The sequence below is a fragment of the Podarcis vaucheri genome, assembly GCF_965113315.1.
Source record: "Podarcis vaucheri genome assembly, chromosome: 1".
NCBI lineage: Eukaryota > Metazoa > Chordata > Lepidosauria > Squamata > Lacertidae > Podarcis > Podarcis vaucheri.
Genome location: NC_138759.1, coordinates 99,959,286 through 99,984,095, shown reverse-complemented (window position 1 = coordinate 99,984,095; position 24,810 = coordinate 99,959,286). Strand labels below are relative to the sequence as shown.

General features: G+C 42.5%; 1 protein-coding gene across 1 annotated transcript in view; it reads right to left on the bottom strand.

Moving 5' to 3' along the window:
- Nucleotides 1–24,810, bottom strand: part of THSD7B (thrombospondin type 1 domain containing 7B) — a 633,259-nt gene that overhangs the window by 517,249 nt on the left and 91,200 nt on the right. The window contains exon 3 of the mRNA XM_082197355.1: nucleotides 11,620–11,716. The gene's annotated coding sequence lies outside the window, so the exon portion shown is untranslated. The remainder of the gene's footprint in view (nucleotides 1–11,619; nucleotides 11,717–24,810) is intronic.

Here is a 24,810-nt window from a genome sequence, read left to right as displayed (position 1 = left end):
CATTTTGGCAGGTGCAGCTTGTCAAGCAGAGATGAAAATCTGCAACGGTCAAAACCATCTCTTCTGCACAGTTGGCGAAGGTACAGGACCGCCGTCTTGCTCCACAACAGATCACCTCACTCATGCATAAAGCTTATTGGGTTGAAGAGCTCTTTAGGAAACAGGAGATCTGTCTGAATAAGCCCTGCAAATTCTAGGGTCCCCACCCTCATTCTGCATCAAAGGCATTTTCCGAAGTGCAACTTGCTGTGAGTGCAGTAATAGAATCTTCACAGGCACCTGCTGTCAGCATGTGGGGCAGGCTTCTCTAGGGAGAAAACTGTCAGGTGCATGGGTCACAAAATCTTGATTCCTCCATAGGGATGGGTGCGAAATACAATCCTGTTTGCATTTAAAGGCATACATACCTAATTTGCATTTGCCAAAACATTATGCGAACCAAAGGCAGCCACCTTTTGAAATCTACACTTCTCCAAATTTTCCAGTGCAGTTCTCCAGTCAAGTGACGTGTACAGAAATATGTGTACTAGGGTAAGGTCTGCATATTTGTGCATACGTTAGCACAGGGAAATCGCTTTGCAAAAAAATGGGCATATTAGGAAAATTTGCATACAACAGTGCGCATATTGAGAGAAATTCACGCTATAATGCTAATGAGGACTTTAACAAATGAGAAAATGGTATGAAAATGTCGTGACCTGAACTCAAGATTTGGAAAAATGAGAAAAATCAAAATTGGCACATTTGCCCATCCTTCATCCTCAGTGTCTCAGTATTAGCTACATTAAGCTCAAATAAACCCTATGTGTTAAAAACAACAACAGTTTATTCCCTTTTCCTACAGCTCAGTTTTTTTGCTATTCTGAAAGCACTGATTAATTCATGGAATGTTGATAATATCTGAAGGCTATCTTAGCAGAATTCAGCAAGCCTGAGGATCAAATTCTCACCCTCTGTTCATGCCAGCCATGGTTTTTGACAGCTTATCTATGTTGGCAATCAAAAATATTTGCTGGTTAGCCCCTTAGAATTAACATTGACACCCAAGCCAGCTATAATGCCACACCATCTTTCAAATATAATGGATAAATACAGTGGTACCTCGGGTTAAGTACTTAATTCGTTCCGGGGGTCTGTTCTTAACCCGAAACTGTTCTTAACCTGAAGCACCACTTTAGCTAATGGGGCCTCCTGCTGCTGCCACGCCGCCAGAGCACAATTTCTGTTCTCATCCTGAAGCAAAGTTCTTAACCCGAGGTACTATTTCTGGGTTAGCGGAGTCTGTAACCTGAAGCATATGTAACCTGAAGCATATGTAACCCGAGGTACCACTGTATTACAAGGATTTCATCTCTCCCTGCATGAAAGCAAGGGAAATGTGAGCTTCTCGGGTCTGGTATTACCCACTAACTTGTCTACATCATGTATAATTTGCATGACCAAGAGGTGGCAGCACTCCATCAGTCTTAAGTGTAACAATCACTACACTAGCTCACCATGCAGAGCAGCTCTCTCCAACCTGATGCCACCCAGATGGATTAGACTACAACGTCTATCAGTTCTGACCCACTGGCCATGCTGGCTGGGGCTGATGGGAGTTGTAGTCCAAAGCATATGCAGGACACCTGTTTGGTGAAGGCTGACAGTTCATTGGGAGTGCTAAAGAAAGAATGGAACTAGGAGAATTTTTATTAAAAATGTATCAGCAACAGTATCAATTTATTACTCTGTTGTGCCCAAATAGCTATCTAAAGCATAGTTCAAGTAAACACGTTCCATTATACATTCTTCAAGAGTCAGTTAACTGACCTTAAAGTGAGCATACTAGAACAAAGGAATTTCAAAGGCAGTCTGCCGTGGGAAACCAATGAACTGCAATTCATCAAATGGTTCAGTGCTATTGCTTGTGGATCAAATCGGGACAATGGACTTCTATTGCACTACATGAGTTCTTGGTTTTCTGATGCCAGGATGCCAGTGTTATCAAGACCTTGTGTATGTGTGAATGGCCACTGTTAAGAATGTAATTATCACCATCTGCAGTTTTCTGCATTTTATCTCCTTCTGACCTCAGTGTTTACAATTCTGCACTCATCCAGCAAAATGAACTGCAACGAGCTGAAAGCTTTGTAATAAATACATTTATTAAATAACACATTTGCAAAACTTCTTATCTTTACTGCAATGGACTTAGAATCATAGAGTTGGAAGGGAATCCCAAAGTTTATCAAGTCTAACCCCCTGCAATGCAGGAATTACATACACGGCTACTGAATCTGGAAATCATGATGTATCTGTCCACCTTACCATCCAGCTGATAAAGAGTTAGGGTAAGTGGAGGAGAAACCATAACTCAGAGGCAGAGCACATGGTTTGTAAGCAGAAGGTACTAGGCTCATTCTCTGACATCTCCAGTTAAAAGGACCTCCGGTTAGGTAGTGAGACTGACCTCCCTTAGATGGCTGACAAGAGTGACACCACGGATTGAAACAACTTTTGCATTACACAACCACACTCAGGAGAACTGAGTTTGGGATCTTAGTGGTCAAAAGCATAATACCAACTTTATTTTGGCCTGAGCTGAACTTTGTTTCTCATGTGAAAGTTGTCACTGGAAATCATTGTGTTGCGGAATCAGAGTTGTGATTGGGTTTGCCACAACTTTCAGCCACAAGCTTGAGATGGTTTGCAAGTAAGCCTTATCTAGGAGCCAAGTTATCTCCAGCTAGTTGATACCCGAAACCAGAAATTCTGCTGCAGAAACTGATGGGAAAACAAACTCATATTCTCTGAATTTTGTCTGTGCTCATGGGAAGGGCGGGGGGGGGGGAGAAAACTGAAAATGAAATGCAGAAATAGCATGAAACAAAAACAAAGTTTCCCACGATGAACTAAGCTGAATAAAGACTTATTACTGATCTAATCCTAAAGCAATACACTGTAAGCCAATACACTTGACATTTGAGATCTTGAACTTTGTCTGGTATCATATCTACTTTCCGTGTTGTTTCAGAATTAAGAAATATTCCTGTGGCTACATGCAGAAAAAGCCTGCAGCCCCTGAAAGATACCCAGCATCATAATTAATTTCCAGGCAATGACATTTAACTGCCATCTCTGCTTTTTTGGCTCCACTGCTTGGCTGGCGAGGGAATATAAATCTGCCTTTGGGCTTTGGGAAATTGGCTGTTACATGAATGCAGCATTATGCTCATCCCACAATATTTGTCTTCGCTTCCACAGGTTTATCCTGTTGTAGTCTGTCCTATTATGATCTTCTATAGACCTTATTACAGGACCAAATTGAGCACTTCCCAGAAGTGTCTGGGTGACAAGACTTGGAAATTATGGCATATGGTTCTTTCTCAGCTCTGTCCCTTTCTCCCACAGAAGACATCATTTGGGGATTGTTTTTGTTTTGTTTTTTAATCACTGTATATTTTTAAATGATTTTCATCCATTGCAACAACAGTAGGCAGACACACATTGGTCTCTGAGCCTGTTGCATTATACTGCTGCAAGAGCAGCTGTATAGTTAAGGCAACTGGGTTATTCAGTGTTGTACCAGTCTAGTGGCTGAAAATTCATAAAATCAAGACAATTTGTTCTGCCGGTTTAACATTTGCCAAGGAGGCAAGTCTGCATGACAAGGAAATGATCTGGCCAACTGCCAGGAAATAACTGAAAAAGAACTGCCAAGTTCACTTCCAATATTTTACACCAAAGGCAATTTTTCTTTATTTACAAGCCATGTTTTGCCCACCTTTACTTTTCTCTTTTTGCTGGTTAAGATTACATCAAAACTTCAAGAGTATTGCAAGGGTCTCCATTTTACTGGTTTGCGGGAAATCTACTGTAGGTACCAACATTTTTCAATGCTAAGTGATCTACTGGAAAATACTGGAATGCCAGTCAAGTGGGATTTTGAGAGGAAAAAGAGGAAATGATGACAAGAAGTAGCACAACTCCAGTGGCTTAGCTAGCTGCTCAGGTGCCTAGTGCGGGGACATGTCCAGCTGTAGGGCGACTGAGGGAGGGGCAGTAGGCAGAGGCAAGTTCCACGCTGCTGTTTCAGGCAGCGCAGAACCTGCAGGCACCTAAGCCACCACATCACTCCTAAAAAGTTTCGAGAGCCCAATTTTTTTTAAAAAAACTCATTTTCTCACCCACCCTCAGTGATGACACCCAGGGCAGAGTGACCCCCCGCACCCCCTTCCTCCACCACTGCACAGCTCTGATTGGCAAGCTGTGGAGATAATGATAAAAACCAGAGCTAATAACCTACTAAACAGCCTACTTTGCAAAATTGATGTAAAGATTACCACTTAAGAGATTTTTAAAATATTACATGGTTTATGGGTTGTATCCAGCTAGGTTTTACTCAAAAGAAACCCAATGAAATTAATAGATGTAAGTTAGTCATGCTCATTAACTTTAATGGGTCTACTCTGAGTAGGATCAGTAATGGGTACAACCCTATAAATGCTTTTAATTATATACATACTATGGGATAAGATATGTAAAAGATAAACTAGCGCATTAGCAGCACAATCCTATGCATGTTTACTCAGAAGTGCCTATGTGCTCAGTGGGCTTACTCCCAGGAAAGTGTGTGACAGATTATAGCTTAAACTGCAGCATGCATTCTAACAATTACACAGCTGCAGTAAAGTTCCAAATTGTGCCTGCGCCACACAACCCCACTACAAGAGAACTCGTGTAATGCACTGAATTCTCTTTTCAAAAGAGCAGAAGTTACACCAACCAAAGACAGTGGATTTTCCCCAGCACTGCTAGATGAGAATCTAAACAACAACCACAACTGGAGATCCAGGGATTTTGCTAGGGGCTGTTTGCATGTATTCTGCCACAAAGCCTGGTCCTTTCCTCTAGTATTCTCAGCCCCCAGTCAGAGTAGTTCTGAGAAGCATTTGCATTGCAAGCTGCAACACTGGTATACCAACGTTATTTGAGAGTCCACTCTTTTCCCCAAAGCTCTGGAAAGTTACTGCCAAGCACTTCTTGAACATTGCAATCCCAAGGTGCTATTGGACTCAAACTCCCATCATCCCTGACCACTGACCATTCTGGCCAGGGCTGATGGGAGTTATAGAGGGCACCACATTAGGGAAGGCTTGTGTTGACAATGCTCAACCGGGTGGACCAATGGTTTAATTTGGTATAAGGCAGCTTCCTATGTCCTTATGTTCCTAAATATTATAGCCTTAGCTTTAGCCATTCTGTACAACAGGAATAAACTATCATCCTCTACTTCACAGGAAGGGGCAGGTGATGTGGTGGGGCTGCCCCTCTCACTTGACCTCCCTTCAGGGGATGGACCCAACTGGGTGTGTCTGCACTGTGTTGACCTCGACCTTGCCACTCTCCATCACAATATGCAGCTATGCAACAGAAGAGACACAGCAGGAAGGAGGTTATGTACATGGCACAGCCTCCCTGCACTGTCTGCTACTGCTTGTGGGGCTACTGTGAAGGCAAATTAAATGAGGCACTAAATGCCCAGTGCTATAGAGAAATGATAATAATAGCATATGGGGGGAAGGCATACATTTCAAAGTAAAGCCACAAGAAGTGACTTCAAAACAGTGTGTGTGTGTTCACACAGTTTGTATGCAAGATGAAATAGACATGCACACCCCACTTAAGTAGCAACCTACACACACACCCCAGAAGCAAACACAGCAGGTTGTAGCTTTGTGAACAACTACACAATGCGCTTATTGTTGCTCATAATGAAAAAATCTCTCCTGGCTAACAAAACACACACACTGTGCTATGTTGGTTTACTGCAAGATTTAGGATATCCCAGGTAAACTAGACATCCGTCATGAGCCCTGAGAGGTGACTCAGAGCCTAATATTTTCTTTGTTGAATTTTGTTTACTGCAGTGCATGGTGTTTCACAGGAGAGGAGAAGAACGGCTCTCATTTTGTTCTTTCTCTCCCTCGCCCTTTCTTCAGCGAGCAAACTAAACTTTAAACCAATCTTCTTTATTGTTCTTTACTTACATAAACAAAATTAAGCTGCAGGGAGTCGATTAATAAAATTCCTGCTTAACACACACACGCTTTCAGGAAAGCTTCCCCGGCTGCCCAACACACATACTGCCAATCTTCAAGGCAAGTTTTAATCTCCCAGGAAAATCAATGTTACTTTGAATAAAATACCCGAGAACAGAGATTACTTAAGGGAATCAGGCTCCAAAGTATGATTGAAAAATATAGATTTCCCTCCCCCTCCTTACTGCAGGAGTACTATGCTGCAGTGCATATAAAAATGTGGTGTAATAATTATATGAACACATAGAGAAACTCCAGGTGTTATCCCCTGAAGGTTTCTTCCATACAAACATTTGAAAAGGAGTCAAAAATAAATAACAAAATGAGAGAGACCCTATAAGCTGCAGGAGGCAAAGAGAAGGAACAGGCAGGCATCTAAGCTTTGCACTTACATATGCCAGGTCTATTCTGCTGCAAGTTTTCTTATCAGGTCACTTTACACTAAGGACTGCCATTACAGTGGTCTATGTTGTGGTTTTCTTGCCTGGATTTTAATTTTTTTTTTGGGGGGGGGTTGCAGGATGATGGTGATGAGGGTGATTAATACATTGGTGGTGGTGATTATTTTGGCACCACGAGCATCATGACACTTTTCAGAGCTATACAGGCAACATATACAGGTCCTAGCTAGGGCCACGTTATGTACATAAATACGTAACAGTTTGAAGTAGATGTGTGCATGCTTTTTGAGTCATCCACACAAAGTCATCCAAAGGGCAGCTTGCACTTTCTTCCCATTTATTTGGATTGGTGGAGAAATCCAGTATAAGACTGCATATGACCTTAGTGTGAATGAACTGAAGAACTATGTGTGTGTTGGGTGATTGTGCTTTTGCATATGTGGTGGCACTTTGCTGGGTGCCAACTATTGCACCACACCACCTACATTCATTTGCTCAGCACCAGAGCAAAACCTAGCCATTTTACTCTATCAGCCCAAAGGAAAGAATGTGGTGTGCATATGTCCACTGGTTGTTGCTGAAGGCACATTTACAACATATACACACACACACACACACACACACACAGTGGTGCCCCGCAAGACGAATGCCTCGCAAGACGAAAAACCCACTAGACGAAAGGGTTTTCCGTTTTTCGATGCGCTTCGCAAGACGAATTTCCCTATGGGCTTGCTTCGCAAGATGAAAATGTCTTGCAAGTCTTGCGATTTTTTTCGCTCCCCCCCCCTTTTCTAAGCCGCTAAGCCGCTAATAGCCTTTTAGCCGCTAAGCCTTTAATAGCCGCTAAACCACTAAACTGCTAAACCGCTAAACCGCTAAACCGCTAATAGTGGTAAGCCGCTAAGCCGCTAATAGGGTTGCTTCGCAAGACGAAAAAACCGCTAGACAAAGAGACTCGCGGAACAGATTATTTTCGTCTTGCGAGGCACCACTGTATCTGTTTGTGCAGAACTGCTCTTGTGCAAAACAACTGCATTAAATTGCTCTCCACACCCCAACTTGGCTGTCTGTGCTTGTATGTGAAATACCGGGTGCTTCTAGACAACCATTTGTCCTGATTGTTTGAGAGGAGGCTAGACAGCATTGGCTATTTAATGAGCATTCATTCTGATTTGTTTGTTGTGACACTGCATCAAAGCAACTGTTATTCTATCCAGTGCATTTCCGTGCCACTTTCCTTATTGCAATAAATATGATCTTTTGGGAAGCAGGTTTGTTGCTCAACATCTCCCTATCCACTATAATTGGGGACACTCCTGAATTAGCCAGTATGTGACTGAGTCCCAACCGAAAACAGATAAGTCGGGAAGCGTCCAGTGTGCTTATGTTTTTCTCTAAGTCTGGAGATCCGAGGAGCTCATACCTCCACCTGCCTTGCTCCGGTGAGGTGCTCCTTAGGAGACTGCTGGCTTTCCACCTGGCAAGGCCAGGCATTGCACAAAATTTATTTATTTATTTTTAAACTGTTGTTTTGCACAAATCTGGTAAATCAAAAGCATTTATTTCCACATGCTTTTTAAGATGTGTGCATTTTCCCATACATAATGTACAACACATCTTATTCAACCCATCCTTCATTCTTCATTGTGTTCTCTTCCATTCAGAAGCCACTTCTATTCTATCTATTTCTTGTCTCCTTTTAGGGACCAAACCTTCAAATGTTGGTGTTATTGTTAACTCACATATAGTCCTTCTCCAAGGGCAGGATTCACCTAATTAACCTCGTCAGATGAAACCCTGCACAGTGGGGCTTTCCCTCTCCTCTCCTCAACCTGTACACCCCTGCACCCCCATAAAAAATAGCTTTGGGAGGAACCCCAGAACAGCATACAGTGAAGAGAGGTGATTGTTCCATCTGGAAAGTTGACATGCTTACACAGAGATATTATCTATAATAGGGCAACATTGAATTCCACCCTCAGTTTCAATAGTCTCTCTCCAAAACCACTGAATATGTGAAAATCGTTTCTTCTTGATGCAGCACACCTCCACCTGCGTTATTTATTTTACTTAATTTTAATGGATTGTACAATCAGTTACAGGTTTCTTTGTTCTAACTGGTCCAGTTGCGGTGGTACTTCTACTAAGTAGATTTTTCTTATTTAGAATACGAACAGATTGCATCTGGGGAAGCAAGAATTGGCTGGGAAGCCTATTTTAATAGAATTGGCTGGTGCTTTCCTTCATACCCCTGAAGCTGAGCAAAAGGTTCTTATGCCACGATGATGCCAAAGTCTCATGGCTGTTCCATTCTGCTTCCCTTTGCCAGCCGACAGGTTCTGCTGCAGGAAATAACAACAGAAGCAACAGCAGTGCCTCTGCTCCTTCTTGGTAAATACTCTTTGCTCGCATCTGCTACAATCACAATGATATAAGTTGTGCAGTCTGCTCAGATGGAAATGCAATAGGGACATTTGCATATTGGCTAGGAAAAACAACAACAAGCAAGAGAAGGAACACATAATGTACCTCTGAACAAAATTCTTATGGATACTTCTCCCAGGAAACCACATTATGTTATTAGGTGAAAAGTTATTTAGAAATGTATACCCAGCTCTTCTTGATAAGAGAAATTCAAAGCATCTTACCAAAAAAAGCTCATAAATATACACAGTACAGTAATCTGTGGAATAGATGTTCGCATGACTCAGGCAGCGGAACAACACAGCAATAATGCATATCTCTACACAGAAGTAGTCCCATGAAGTACAGCTGGGTTTTCTTCCAGGCGGGTTGGCCAGTGTGATGCCTTCCAAATGTTGTCTGAGTGCAGATCCCATCTCCCCAGGCTATTGGCCACGCTGGCTGGGACTGAGCAGCATTCCAACAGTATCTGAATGTTGGTTACTCCTAAATTTAGGATTGTAACCTTACAGTGCAATCATATAAATCCCATTGCAGGCAAAAGGTTCCAGGTTCGATCCCAGGTGTCTCCAGGTAGGGATGGCAGAGATTCCTGTCTCAAACTCTGCAGAGCTGCTGCCAGTGAGTGTTCATAATGCTGAGCTAAAAGGGAGCATGGTCTGACTTGGTAAAAGGCAGCCTCCCATGTCCCTATTATTAAGCTATCAGCATGACTTGGCACATGACCAAAGTGTCGGCTTATAGTGTGACATGCAAAATTCTTAATCCACTGCATGGTGGTCTTTGTCTGAAACCCTGGATATCCACTGCCAGTTAATATGCACAGTACTGAGTTAGATGAACCAATGGGCAGACATGAAAGAAGGCAGCTTCCTTGGTTCCTGTGTCATAGAATATCACATATCTGGCTACAACCAAGTAGCTGACATGTGCAGAACTTTCAAACTGCTACTATGAACCTTATAGGCATAGGGTCATGCACATACTCTGACACAGTTGCCAGTGTACTCACTGTTTCTTAAGTGGAATCTACACACAAATAAAAAACGCTGTGAAAATGCTTTTTTAAAAAAAAAATTTGAAAAATATATTGAATTTGCCATAGCTCACTGTCGCCATCTAGCGTCACATTGTATATTGCACTTTACAACACACTTAAAACGCTTTATCTGCAGCTGTGCAGCTGAGTCCTTAATCTCAAGCAGCTTTTCTTTATTCATTTAAATACCAAAGTGTAACTACTTTGACAGTGCTGGAATCAAAGCCCAACAGACCTCACTAAAGAAGATGTAGGAAAACTGAGCTTAAATTGGGCAATGATAGAATCTTATATTTCAGAAGTCAACAAAACCCTTGTTTCCAAACACTGAATTAGATGAGGAAATGCCACTCATCTTGCCCACCAGTCTTTTCTGTGCTTTGTATGTGTTTTATAACTGCTGTCTAAATGGTACTTGTTCTGGCCAAGCTGTTTTTCTGCTTTGAGGTGTTTTTATATTGTTGAGTATTCTAAATTGCTTTGAAGACCCCTGCAGTTCAAAAAGCAGCAGCAGTTTACTAAACAAATAATAGTTCTTTTCTTGCATTGCAAAATGACCCCCACCCCCTTTCAGCCAACTTTTCAGCAAGGAACAACAATCCTCAAGAAGTAAAATAGGCTGAGTTCAAATTTGTTTTATCCCCAGCTCAGGTTTTTAAATCTTTCTGGTTCAGAACATGAAGAACAGAGCCTGGGGATTGCAAGGGGGTGCGCGTTATTGCAGTGTAATTGATTCCTCTTGTCATCATTCACACTAACTAGTAAATAGAACAGATCTAAAGATCTCAGCAATTTCCTTGCCAAATGGCTAGGTGGAAATGAAGATGCCTGGAGAGTCCCATCAAAAACAAGCTGGAAGCTTTTTTTGTTTGTTTTAACAATGGAATCTGAAACTGGGTTGTTGGGGCATTGGAGTCCAAGAGAAATACAGCACAATGTTCCCTTCCATTAGGGACTGACATTGATGGAAAATGTCATTTCGTTCTGATGGTGCTGATAGTTGATATGATCCTAATGGCCAACACAAAGGATGCAATCAACTTCCTATTGAAACCGCTGGCGCTAACAGCACTCCACCACATCCAAAGCCGTCAACCAGAAACTTTCCTTCTCTCAATTGAGTCATCCAACCTTTCTCTTCACTTCCTACAAAAATTGTTCATTGTGAATAATCAGCAGTGGTTGGCTGAGCAAAGTGAGGCCATAAGTTTAACTCAACTATGCAATTGTTTTTCATAAGCAATAGCATCATTTGAAGCCAAGATAGCCAAATGAAATTAGAAACACACATTTCAGGAAGGACTGACATTGTTGGGCAATGTCCTGGGCCCCACACACCCTGGAACCCACGGTTAACTCCCAGATCTCTCTGGTCCTACTCATTCTTTTTCCTGCTACTGTCGGCTGACCATCCTGTGTGAGCAGCAGCAATGAGAGCACAGAAAAGGACAGCAACCTCCATTTGCCTTGACCTCTGCCAACCAGCCTAGAGGAGGAAGGCAAGTGAATGGGCAACAGTGGCAGCTGGTGTCCCACAAAGCTGAGATGATGGACTGTGGCCAGTTGTTCGGTTTTCCTCCCCATCCTCCTCCATCGCAAAGATAATGTGGACACTTAAGCACTGCAGTTGTACAAATACTTAGCGCCTAACTAAACGGGGGGGGGGGTGTCTTACTTTGGTTCAGATGAAGTCCCTGCTGTCACAGTTGTTTCTCCGTTGGGAGAAAAGTCATGTAGCCTCCACCTGTTCTGGTTCTCTCCATATTTTCATCCTTTTCAAAGAAACAGTGGATACTTTCACTTTGCACTTGTATAAATACTTAACACCTAACTGTCTTATATTGGTTAAGAACTGCTGTCACAATTTCCAGTGTAGGTCAATGCATTACTGAGAAGTAAGCCCCCACTGAATTCCATGTGGAATTCTCTCTAATAAGCAATGTATAGTATTGAAGCTGAATTGCTTGGCATTTCACTGGGTAACACTGAGCCCTGGTTGTTCTAAATACACCAACTTCAGAGCACAATTTTGTGTTTCAAATTACCGGTAAGTGCCAGATGAACTCCTATCTCCATTTGTCAAAGGGGGGGGGATGTACAATGTGACATTGAAAGAACCAACGTCTCCCTCAAAGATGGAAATCATCAGGGGAAAAATGTTGGACAATCTCCTGCATATCAGGTACAAGCCCTAGACTGACACTCATACCCAGTTTCAAGAGGTCTAAGAGTGACTGAGGTCCGCTTTGTATTTGTCTAGCAGTGCTGCAACAAACAGAGATAGAAGACTTTACATGCAGCAGTGTCACATCAGCAGAAAATCAATTCTGTTTGCTTACATGACACATTCAGCAGACACTTCTCCATCCTGTGATGAAGAGAATGTTTGGTACAGATAGGACAGATAACCTTAGACACCCTTGCATTTCAAGCACCCAGCTTACACAAACTGTTGCTTCCTCTTTTCTTTATAATTTATTCTTGAACCACACAGATCCTGACATTTTAGTGTCTCAGATCAGTCTCCATACACACTGTGCATACCTTTCAGATCTTTTGAGATATTTATTCATTGCTATGGATTTCTGCTGATAAAGCCAGAAACCTAAGACTACGGTGGTGAATATAAAAAATACTATATGTGATTTTTAACACTTTATGTTCTGTGCTTATGTTCTTCCTGTTTCCATGCATTTACCATTGATATTTAATATTTTACTCAACCAACATTTAAAGTAGTCGCTGTACTGAAATATGGGGTGGGGTGGGGGGAAGGAGACCAGACTTTTATCTGATCATGGTAACTCTCCTGTATTCTTACCTGCAAAAATTCAAAGGCAAAGGATTTGTTTATTTTGTCTGCCAATGGAGGGACTTCACTCAAATACAGTGTTTGGCATTTACCTCTGCACCCATAAGAAACAGATTCCAGCAATGCTCAGAGAGCTTTCGGCATAACCTCCCGTCACACTCACAACATATTTATACCGCCACTTTCTTCTCTCTGCTCCACTCTTTCTCCTCAGATACTGGATGCTGCTTAGAACAAACTTCTTAAAAGCCAAACACATAATTAACAGAACAGAACACCTGAGTTGACTCTCCGTCCTATAGCCATCCCTTGCAAGCATCCCTCACGGCAGGCAGCAATATCCCCAAACAATGCTGGCACTGGAGACCAACCACATTTTAATATCTCACAGTGCCCTGGAGCAACAGTGTTGGTAGCTAGACCCAACTCTCAGCGGAGGTTTGGAGTACAATACTATGCTGGATTTTAAAAGGAGGTGGCAATGCAGGTGGGTCCTGATGGAGTGTAGGGCCAGGTATTTATGCCAGCCCCACACAAATATATGCAAACCAGGTAGATCCTAAACACACATATAAGCCTTGCCTTTAAAAGAAAAAGGATGGAAATTTATAAATAATTTTATAAATTCTTACCCAATGTAGCTTGTTATGAATACTACTGTAGGTATGTAGCCTAACAGACTGCTAATTGACTATTATCTTACTAGGGTCTTGCAACTGTATCGTGATTTAATCTGAGGGTGGCTAATCTGTGGCCCTCCAAATCCAGCATTGCCCCATCAGCTCCCATCAGCATTGCCAATAATCTTGGATGATAGGAGTTGTAGTCCAACAACATCTGGAGGGCCATATTCAGCAACCCCAATTCAGAGCTAACTAAAAACGAGGCTCAAAAACCACTATGTTCTTAGGACCCCTCTGTCCTGTTTGGTGGTCCAGGAGTATATTTTGCAACATAATCTAATGGTGCCATTTAGCAATAAGGATGCAGGCACAGCATTGCATAATAATAATAATAGTAATAATTTATTATTTATACCCCACCCATCTGGCTGAGTTTCCCCAGCCACTCAGGGTGGCTCCCAATCGAATATTAAAAACAATACAGCATTACACATTAAAAACTTCTCTAAACAGGGATGCCTTCAGAAATATTTATACTCCCTAAACATGCCACAGATGAAAATAGGGCCATACTTGTATACTTGGCCTGGGAACGTGTTACTGATGTTGTTCGGTCCCTGCTCCTGCTAACCTAGCAGTTCAAAAGCACGTCAAAGTGAAAGTAGATAAATAGGTACCGCTCCGGGGGGAAGGTAAACAGCCTTTCCGTGCGCTGCTCTGGTTTTGCCAGAAGCGGCTTAGTCATGTTGGCCACATGACCCAGAAGCTGTCTGCGGACAAACGCTGGCTCCCCGGCCAATAAAGCGAGATGAGCACTGCAACTACAGAGTCGTCTGCGACTGGACTTAACGGTCAGGGGTCCCTTTACCTTTTAAGTCTGTACAAGCTTTAAGATCTGCATCAGAGACCCTGCTTTCTAGCCCACCACTGATTGATGGTAGATTATAACCAGTGTAGCAGGGACTTTTTGGTGGTGACTTTTAGAACTTTCTGCCTAGGAAAATATGCAAGGATCCATCAACACTGGTCATCAAGAAGTCCATAAAGGCTTTTTTCCATTCCTATCTGTGTCTGACTGACTACTATTTCATGCTCTTAAGACATGTTATTGCTACTCCTTCTAAATTAATGGGACTGATGAGGTACTTTATTAGTGTGTGTAATTAAAACATTTTGTAAACCACTTTGTGAGGCCAGTATGCCCTGAATGGTGGGTCAGAACTATTTCAAATAATTAAGAAAATGGTTTAGCGAGGGCAGATGCCAGAAGATAGGGGCTATGCCTGGTCAATAAGGAATCATTTGAATATGTGCTTTTACCTAAAGCACATCTGTTGTCACTCTTTCTGATTTTGCATGTAATAAAGTGGATTCCACCCCACCCCACCCCCGCTTAAACCTTGAAAGTAGGTTTTTTTCCCCTTTAGGAATGAAACTATGGACAATCTTTTTACCATACCTCTTTTAACATTTTGGAGGGACTGCCAGGAAGGAACCAGAAATAATTACTGCAGAAGCGGCAGAGGCAGGGTGCTGGGGTGGGGGGAAGATCTACTAAAGCTGCCTTCACTTGTCCATAAATGCCTTTGGATACAATTAATAGGCCCACTTATAAATAAGTGGTTTTGAGACGCTGCTTCATGCATATCCTGACTTCCAGGGCCGACAAGTCAATCCTATTAGCTCTCTGGATTGCCCCAAGGGACCGTCATTGCTAAACAAAATATTGTGTCCAACTAGAAATAAGACTTCTGCTTTATTCCACAACTCCACATTTATGCCTAGCCATGGCAAATATACACGATAGTATTTGCAGCAGATGTAACAAAAAGTAAATTCGATTTCTTTTAAGAATACTTCAGCATGAACTTACAGATGAGAGTGGGCGGCAGAATAAACCTTGGTGGTTATATTCTACTACCACTATTGGTGGCAATACGCTTCTGAATACCAGCTGCTGGAAACCACAGAAAGGGAGAGTGTTGTGGTCAGATCCTGTTTGCGAGTTTCCCAGAGGCATGTGGTTGGCCACTGTGGGACCAGGTTGGTGGACTAAACAGGCTACTGCCTCAATCCACCAGGCTATTCTTATTTTTATGGTTCTGACTAGATGTTTCAGGGGGCTTGTGGTAGCTAAGCCTTCTTGACTGGCTCTCCGGTGAAAGCAGTTAAATTTCAGAGCAAGAACCTGGAAGTCTTCTGCTTCCTGCCTCCACAAGCATCACATTTGAGTTTTCAAACTCACACCCCAAGTGGTCATCCCAAAGTTTCAACAAGAGGCCAAGCATTGCAAAAAATATTGGTTTAAATAAGCATCTAAAGTCTGTATGTCAGAACCGCTGCAGGCAGAAGATAGCATGGCCTGAAAGCTAGAGACAATTTGGTGAATGGAGAATTTTATAACTAGACAGTAAGAATGCAAAAACACAAATATTCCATGGGAGAGTTCTGTCCCAGCTTTTGTTGTGCTATAGTGTAAGAGTGTCTCTCCAGACAGCAATAATGCAGTAATGCTGGGGAAGCATTGCAAAACACTCAATAAGGCAGAATGATGTTTGGATGGTCCAGAATGAATCCACCAGTAATGCACTATGATTGCATCAGTGTCGTGTTGCAGAATTTTTAAAAAGCCAGTCTGGAAAGATATCCAGTTCCTATGGTCATTCAGTCCTTGATAGTGTCTTCTTTCTGAGAACAACTCTTATTTAAAACAGTAAAATAATAATTAAAATCAGCCACACTGGCAGCTGAAAACATATAATCCATTGTATACTTCACAATTAAAACAGAATTCACTGCCGTAAGATATAGCAATGGCTAGTAGGCTAGATGGCTTTTTAAAGGGATGAGATGCATTTGTGTTGCTCAGGTTTATAAGTTGCTATTACTCATCATGGTTAAATGGAACTTGCACGTCCAGAGGCAGTTAAAGGAGATGTAGGGGGAAGAACTGGGGTGTCTCATTCCCCTTAGCTACTTTGCTTTCTTGCCAGCTACCACTGTTCCTGAATCAGTAACTAAAACAGCCTCCACAGGACTGGGACTGCTTGATCTATATTACGGCTCAAAAAAGCTTTGTGAAAACAAGAAATATAACCGCTATCTGGGCAGAGGCCCAGAAGCTGGCCTTGCTCCCAGAGAGCTGCTGTCAATGGGGTGTGAGAAGTCATATGGTTTTGAAATTAGGACTCCACTAACACCTTTCTTTACACTTCAATTATTTCCATTTCCTCTTCCGCTCTTGTTTTCTCTCAGGTGGTGGCACTGCTGCGCCACATCTCAGAGCCTTTCTGTGAGGCGTCCAAACCTTTTCTTCACAATTAGAAGCACTATTAGAAACACCTTCCACCAGCCACCTTACCTGCTTCTTAGCCTTCTGCGTACTGACAGAAAAGTGTTGTCTTTTTGAGCCTGACTCATTTGCTGTCGCACTGCTTCTTTATAATAATAAAAATATGAGGGAGATATTTAACTATATTTTCTTATAGGTAATATCTCTTGGCTCTGGGAATCCCATTCTCATTCAAGCAGCATCACTTCATCATTTCTATCCCCAGCACCACCACACACTAGGGAACATTAATCTCTTGCGAGGAAAGGGGGAAAATCAATTTAGCCCACTGGAGTTTGTAAGACAAGGCCAGGGCATTTGAATCTTTTTTTTTTTTTCCCTTTTCCCAATCAAGCAAAGAAGTCACAGGTTAGCTGATACAAAACACTTGTCTTAGCACTTGATGGACTCCTTATTTGAGGGAAACTCCCCTTGGGCCTCTCAGCCTGTCAGGCTTCTGGAACAGACTCACTAAAACATGTGTCCTGTGCCTTGTATTTAACTTGACAACAGGGATCGAGCTTATGGGCTACTTCAGGTGCCTGAAATGCCAAAGGGAAACCTTATGATGCCCACGTTTTAATTAATTTGAAATGCTATAGAAGTCCATTGTCAATCAGCATTTATTAATTTGTTTAAATGTCAGTAATTTTGAAGCTGAGTTAATTTGTTTGCATTTTAGTAACTTAAAAAAAAGAGAAGTGTTCACTGCCAAGCCCTGAGTAAAGTTGAAGGGAAAAAACATATGTCAGATAGCCCCCTGAAGCAGTTGTCCAAATGGTTTTGTGGTTGCATTTCAGTCTCTTAGTTATTCATTTGTCCCCTTGCAGACTATTGTTCTGATGGTGAAAGCATTTACTGATTAAATAATAAGTGCCTCTCGCAGCCTATTAAAGGATAAGTGCCTTCCCAACCCAGTGATAGACTTAGATAGAGGACACTGGGTCTATGTCAGCAACTTTTTGAAGGTGTGATGGTAACTCTAGAGTGAAATACTGGTACTGGATGGACCATCAGATTTTGATTAGGGGGTGCAGCCTGTCCTGGGTGGGACTGCACTCTCCCTAAAAGATCAAGTCTTTAGTTTGAGGACGCTCACGTTGGCACTCCTGTTGGGTGGACAAGTGTTATAGGTAGTGAGAAGCATATTTTTCCAGCTGGTACGTCAGCTATGACCTTACTTGAATGGAAGATGACCTCATCACAGACATCCATACCTTCATTACCTCTAGATTAGACTACTGTAATGAACAGCGGAGTTGCTCTTGAAAAGTGATCAGAAACTGCAACTAGTACAACATACTGCTATGAGGATATTGACTGGAATGAGGCTATCAGAACACATTACATTCATTTTCTTTGATCTACATTGGTTGCCAGTTTCTTTCCAGGCTCGATTTAAGGTGGTTATTAAGCTTTAAACAGCTTGGATCCCTTAAGGACTTTCTTTTCCCCTACGTTCCCCTTTGTTTGCTCTGTTCATCATCAGAGGACCTGCTCCAGATTCCAGGTGGTAGTGGTGGCATCTAGGAAGTGGCATGCCTCAGCACTTAATAAAACTTTTGGCCAAATGCCTAAAGTCATAATTATTTATTAAATTTGTACGCCACCCTTTATCCATAGGTCTCAGGGAAGTTCGCAGCATAAAAATACTATATAAAAACATTAAATATGTAATAAAAGCAAGGACAAAACAAAACAATAAGCCCCCTCCCCACACCCTCTCCCACAAACACATTTAAAAGGGTATCGAATGTTAATCAGCCAAATGCCTGGTTGAAGAAGAACGTTTTTGCCTGGTGCTAAATGGGGTATAATGAAGGCACAAACATCCCTGGGAGGAGCATTCCACAAATAGGGAGCTACTGCAGAAAAGGCCCGTTCTCATGTAGCCACCCTCTGGACCTCTCATGGAGGAGAAGGGCCTCAGACGATGATCTCAGGGTCCAGGTAGGTTCATATGGAGAGAGGCAGTCCTTGAGGTATTGCAGTCCTACGCCGTTTAAGGCTTTATAGGTCAAACCCAGCGCTTTGCATTGGGCCCGGAACTAATTGACACACCTGCAGATGTAGAGGAGAAGTAGAGCTGTGTGTCATCCGCTGTCATCAGCTTCCACAGGAGCACCTGTATCAGGTGCTTGATATTGCAGCACCACCCTACCAGAAGTCTTCCACTAGTTCTTAGGCAAGAGTTCACAGAACAGTAGAAATGCATGTTCTCTTTCCACTTCTTGTCCTTTGGAAGCAATAGAACCTATGTCTCATTGATGTTGTTCACAGGGACTGTCCAATAGGTACTCATAATTTTCACACAATAGCAGAGCCATCTCTTGTCATCACCGGATTCCTATAGGTCCTAAGGGAAGTGTCAGATTTTAGCAGGTTCCTCCCCTCCACATATGCTCAGAAATTAAAGGGGAACAGGACAGTATGCATGTGAAAGAAATGAAACAAAAAACCTTAGTGTGTGTTATTATCACGTGCTGCAAGTATTTCTGTGCCTCAGAAAATGAGTCATCTGTCTGTGTCCTTTAAACTCTATTTGGAAAGTGATAAGCAGTATTTTACAAATAGGACTACACACCCAGCAGATTACTGACTAAACTGCTATTACCAGCAATACTCTGAATTTACATAGTGTTTTGCATCTTCAAAGAACTGTGCAAATATTACCTAATTGATCTAGCCTGGAAAACAAGTCCTGGAAATCTAATATCAATCTTATATGTAGAAGAGAACAAATCATTAACTGAAAGGAGCACATTCTGTGGAATCCTATTACCATAAATTACACACAGCTTTCCCCCTCCTCCTCAAAGTTATTCCCTTAGCTATCTGATTAATGACTGGATTGAAGCAGATTAATTTACTTGTGGTTTCTGGAAACTTAATAGGTGGAAACGTAATAGAAGCTTGATAGAATTGTCAGAGATAATTGATGCTTTAAGGGGCATGAAATCAGAAAAAGCATCCAGTCAAGATGGATTCACAATGGGATTTTTTTAAAAGAAAGAAAAAAGCATGAGAGGTGAGATTCTCTGGTTTTGATTTGTTTTTAAGTGAGGTTAAGAAATGATGTTTTTATGGGGAAATGCATGTTCTGTTCACCTATGAGACAACATCAATCCAGTGTCAATAGATTGCTGCTTATGTTAAGCTTTGTTATGTGTACATATTAATGGGTATTTTAACTCATTGGATAACAAATAATTCTGCTTCAAAGGAACAATACCAAAAGGAGCTATGTAAAATATTATGAATTATTGCACCATGCAACAGCACATCAGTAAAGGAATATAAGGACAGTGTGGGAAGGATCCGACCCCTTACAACTTCCTTCTTTCTGTCCTCCCCGCATATATACCAAACATGTGATGTAATGGGTGGGATTCCCCAGATAATGAACCCAATTTCCCCAGTTCCCCATTGCATGAACTACTGTGCTAAGCATGAGGGCTGTGCATGTGTGCTGCTGACACCCACTGGACATAAGTGGAATCACACTTCTGACTCAATGACACCAATACAGTCATACCTCGGGTTGCGAACGTGATCCGTGCAGGAGGCATGTTCGCAACCTGCAGCGTTCGCAGCCTGAAGTGCCGTGTCTGTGCATGTGCGTGGTGCGATTCAGTGCTTCTGCGCATGCGCGTGACATCATTTTGTGCTTCTGCGCATATGCGAGCACCGAAACCCAGAAGTAACCTGTTCCGGTACTTCCGGGTTCAGCGTGGTCCGCAACCCGAAAACGTGCAACCCACAGCGTTCGTAACCCGAGGTATGACTGTAATACATTATTCAGAGCATAATTGTATCACAACTTGAGAAGGAACCTGAACGGTTGTCCTTTAGTGTTCATTCACTGATGGTAGTAGGCATTTATATGGCGTGTGTCACTGCTGAGCTGGGGTGAGGGACCTGTGGCCCTCCAGGTATTATTGCACTCTAACTCTCATCAGCCCTAACCAGCATGTTCAGTGGTCAGGGATGCTGGGTCTTGTAGTCCAGCAACATCTGGAGGGCCAGAGGTTCCCTATCCTTTGTACTGTGCCTTAGTATATTCACTTCCAAACAGAATCATACGGAAAGGCTGTATGCATCAGGAGTGCCCAAACTTTTTTCAAAGAGGGCCAGATTTGATGAAGTCAACATGCGTGAAGGCCGACCAAAGTTGCTGAGCTTTCTTTAGGATTGAACTTGTTGAGCTTTTTTTTAGGATTTGACCCCTATAAATAAACTGCCACAGGGGCCAGATAAAACCAGATTAGGCCCCCCAAAACAGACTTTGGACGTACCTGTATTACGTATATTGTAGACATGTGTAATTTTCTCATGTGTGTGTGTGTTGAGTGCCGTAGTCAACCAGTGAAAGAGACACATGTGCAATTTTCATACATTTTTTCATGCTTTCCATGTTAGAAAATGGTCACATCTGAAGCATCACTTTGTGACTTTATATCAGAAAGAGAGAGTGGGTGGGAGTGTGAAGTCTACTAAAACAGACTTCATCGGCTTCCTCTGTAAAATGCCCAGCCAGATCCATGAGAGAAGCGGCATATTTTCTTTGAGAGTCGAATCTGCTCTCCATCATCACTTTCTCTTAATACCGAGAAGTTCTGGCTGCAGTACTCGCTCCCCCGCCCATCTCCCCAGGAACTTGTTCACAAGCCAATAAGTAGAAGCCATTGTAATGCTGCCTGGTTTGTAAATGCATTGAACAATGATGGCGTGCTTGAGCTTGACAGGCAGCCGTCCATGGCGATTATGAAGAAAAGGAGCTGGGTTTTGTTGTGTCCCTTATTGCTGTTATTGTTATTCAGAGAAGGGCCATCCATCAAGACATGACGTGCTCGCAGAGGTCAGTCAGTCATGCCCAGCAACAATAGGAAAATCCCTGGAAATTCATACCTTTAAAAATCTCTGGAATGCTCCTTTTAATCTTTCGCTACCTTATGCTGCACATATATTCTGGGGCTAGAGATCAACAAATTCAGCAACTTTTAAACACTGCAGTCGTTTTAAAGTGATCTGCCACTTGCATGAAATGTTAGAGCTCAATCCCTAACCATGGATTAGAGAGATTACTGTCTAATTTACTTCATAATGCTGAGGACTAAAATATAGTGTCCCTCCCAGATCCCATGAATCTCAAAACATTTAAAAAGAAGCAATTATGTTAATTGCAATGGACCACCTGCTGATATATGCTTTGAAAAATGAAATTTGAACAGCAGAGTTTAAGGTCTGGTGCAGACATTAACAACTGGCTTATCTCCCAACCTTATCTAACTGTGTTCCTGGCATCTCCAGGTAGGTCTGGGAGAGCTTCGACCAGTCAAGTCTAGCCATAGTAAGCTAGATGGACCAATAAAGACAGCCTTGTGGACTCACATGTTCCCTATCCTTCCCTTCCATCATCCACTCCCTTCTACAACTATTTGTAGTTTAGCCCTGAGTGCTACAGTTAACTCTGTTTGGCTAACACAGAAATAATCCTCCTCCTTCTCTGTTGAGCCAAGTATGACCAGATGCAATATAAACCTGACAAGTCATGGATCTGTGCTGATAGATAAATGCATAAATATACGAGGTGTAGGTCAATATTCCAGCTCACCCAAGCCAAATGCCTGACAGCTTCAGGCTTCAGCCACTGGGCTGCTCAATATGAATTAGCACTTAACCAGAAGCACATATCTCATTGGAATTTCTGACAACAAATAATGGCAATTCATGCCGTCCAGTGGCGGCTGTGCTACTGGCGTATTGGTATGTATTGGATAGCTCTAATAATTTCTAGTCAATTTAGCGCATCCCATTTGGTAAAGGTTATTTCACAGACCACAAATTTCATTGGCGTGCTTGATTCGTTCATGAGAAAGCTATTGATCACTGAGGTGCCAAGTGGTTTGCAGAGAAAGGAATGGAAATTACATGGTTAAGTAATTATGGTGTAAACAGATAGTTCTGTCTCCTGTATTGTACACAGCCCACACACTCAGTTACTGATAGGGATATCAAATGTGTGAGACAGCTTGCTGATGAGCCCTGAAATTTGACACCTGCATAGTCCAGTAACTAGAAAAATATTTGAAAACAGGCAATATTTACCCTTCTCTCTCAAGGTGGATACCCCAATATGGTTAAGGCATTCCCAGGGAACGCAGAAGGCTTAAAATCACACATGGGTGGGACAAAAATGAGTCATTTTTACATCAAGTAGTAAAAATCTGGGGCATAACATTTAACAAAGAAGCAGCAGTGGACATCCTGGAGCCAAACAGTTACTCCTGCTGTTGCTTGGCTTCCTACATATTAAAGAAATCCAGAGAGGTGTGTGAGTGCTACTTAGGGAAGAAGTCACATTCTTCACCTAGAGATGCTCCACTGCAAACTGATTCCTAGGGATTTGAAATAAGTGTTCTGACATTGGGTTGTCAAGAATATGCATGAATCAGAATTTGCTCCTATGTGACTTCTAATTGACAAGAGCCCAAGTGGTTTTCAAATAGCTAGAGAGACTTATAGGGCAAAGCATGATTTTATTTGTTACTTAATGAATAATTGAACTCTTAAATAAAAGCAAATGCCTGAGGGGCCCCAAATGAACTTATTGACCAGATATTAAAACTGTGAGCATGCACACACAAAAACACAAACACATGTGCAACAACTGTGTATTCCCAGTTGATCTCCTGGCCAAGATTGCAATTGAAGTGCACATTTACATACACAATGTCAAAAGAACATTGTTGTATGCCATATTTTGAGATTTATTGGAAAGCACCTTGGAATATAATTGAATAAATGAATATTCAGTTATGTCTCCTGGGCTGCAGTATGATGTTTGGATAATATGAACCAGGGTTAGGAAGCACAGGAGCAACACAAGACATATCCCAGAATGAATGTCTCCTGCCAGGGGATATGTTAGTGACCTCATTCGCAGACATGTCTCTGGGTTGTCATTGCAGGTGAGGTATTTCATTTCCAATTTTAAATTCCCTGCACAAAGAAAACTTGATGTCAATTAGGGTTCAAAGTAAAACTGCCAATATTATAATGCCATTATACAAATCTATGGTATGACCACCTTTGGAATACCATGTACAGTTCTGATTCCTTCATCTCAAAAAGTATATTGTAGAGCCAGGAAAGGTGCCCTAAAGGCCAACCAAAATAATCAAGGGACTGGAGCAACTCCCTTTTGACGAAAGGTCTCTTGAGAATGAAAAAAGCCAAGTAAGGAGGGAGACATGATAAAAGTAAAGATAAAGGTACCCCTGCCCGTACGGGCCAGTCTTGCCAGACTCTAGGGTTGTGCGCTCATCTCACTCTAGAGGCCGGGAGCCAGCGCTGTCCGCAGACACTTCCGGGTCACGTGGCCAGCATGACGAAGCTGCTCTGGTGAGCCAGCACCAGCGCAGCACACGGAAACGCTGTTTACCTTCCCGCTAGTAAGGTAAAGGTAAAGGTACCCCTGCCCGAACGGGCCAGTCTTGACAGACTCTGGGGTTTGTGCGCCCATCTCACATCTATAGGCCGGGGGCCAGCGCTGTCCGGAGACACTTCCGGGTCATGTGGCCAGCGTGACAAGCTGCATCTGGCGAGCCAGCGCAGCACACGGAACGCCGTTTACCTTCCCGCTGGTAAGCGGTACCTATTTATCTACTTGCACCCGGGGGTGCTTTCGAACTGCTAGGTGGGCAGGAGCTGGGACCGAAAGACGGGAGCTCACCCCGCCGCGGGGATTCAAACCACCGACCATGCGATCGGCAAGCCCTAGGCGCTGAGGTTTTACCCACAGCGCCACCCGCGTCCCGGGAGACATGATAGAGCTGCATTAAAATTATGCATGAGTGGGGGGAGAGACAGACATTTTATCCATCTCTCATTATACTACAGCCATGGGCCATCTAATGAAGCTGAATTGAAGCAAAATTCAGGAAAGACAAAAGGAAATACTTATTTATACAGTGTATAGGTAACCTATAGAATCTGCTTCTACTCTTTGTGGTGATGGCCACCAGATTCGGCAGCTTCAAAAGGCGATTAGACAAATTCATGGAAGACAGAGCTATCAATGACTAATAGCCACAATGA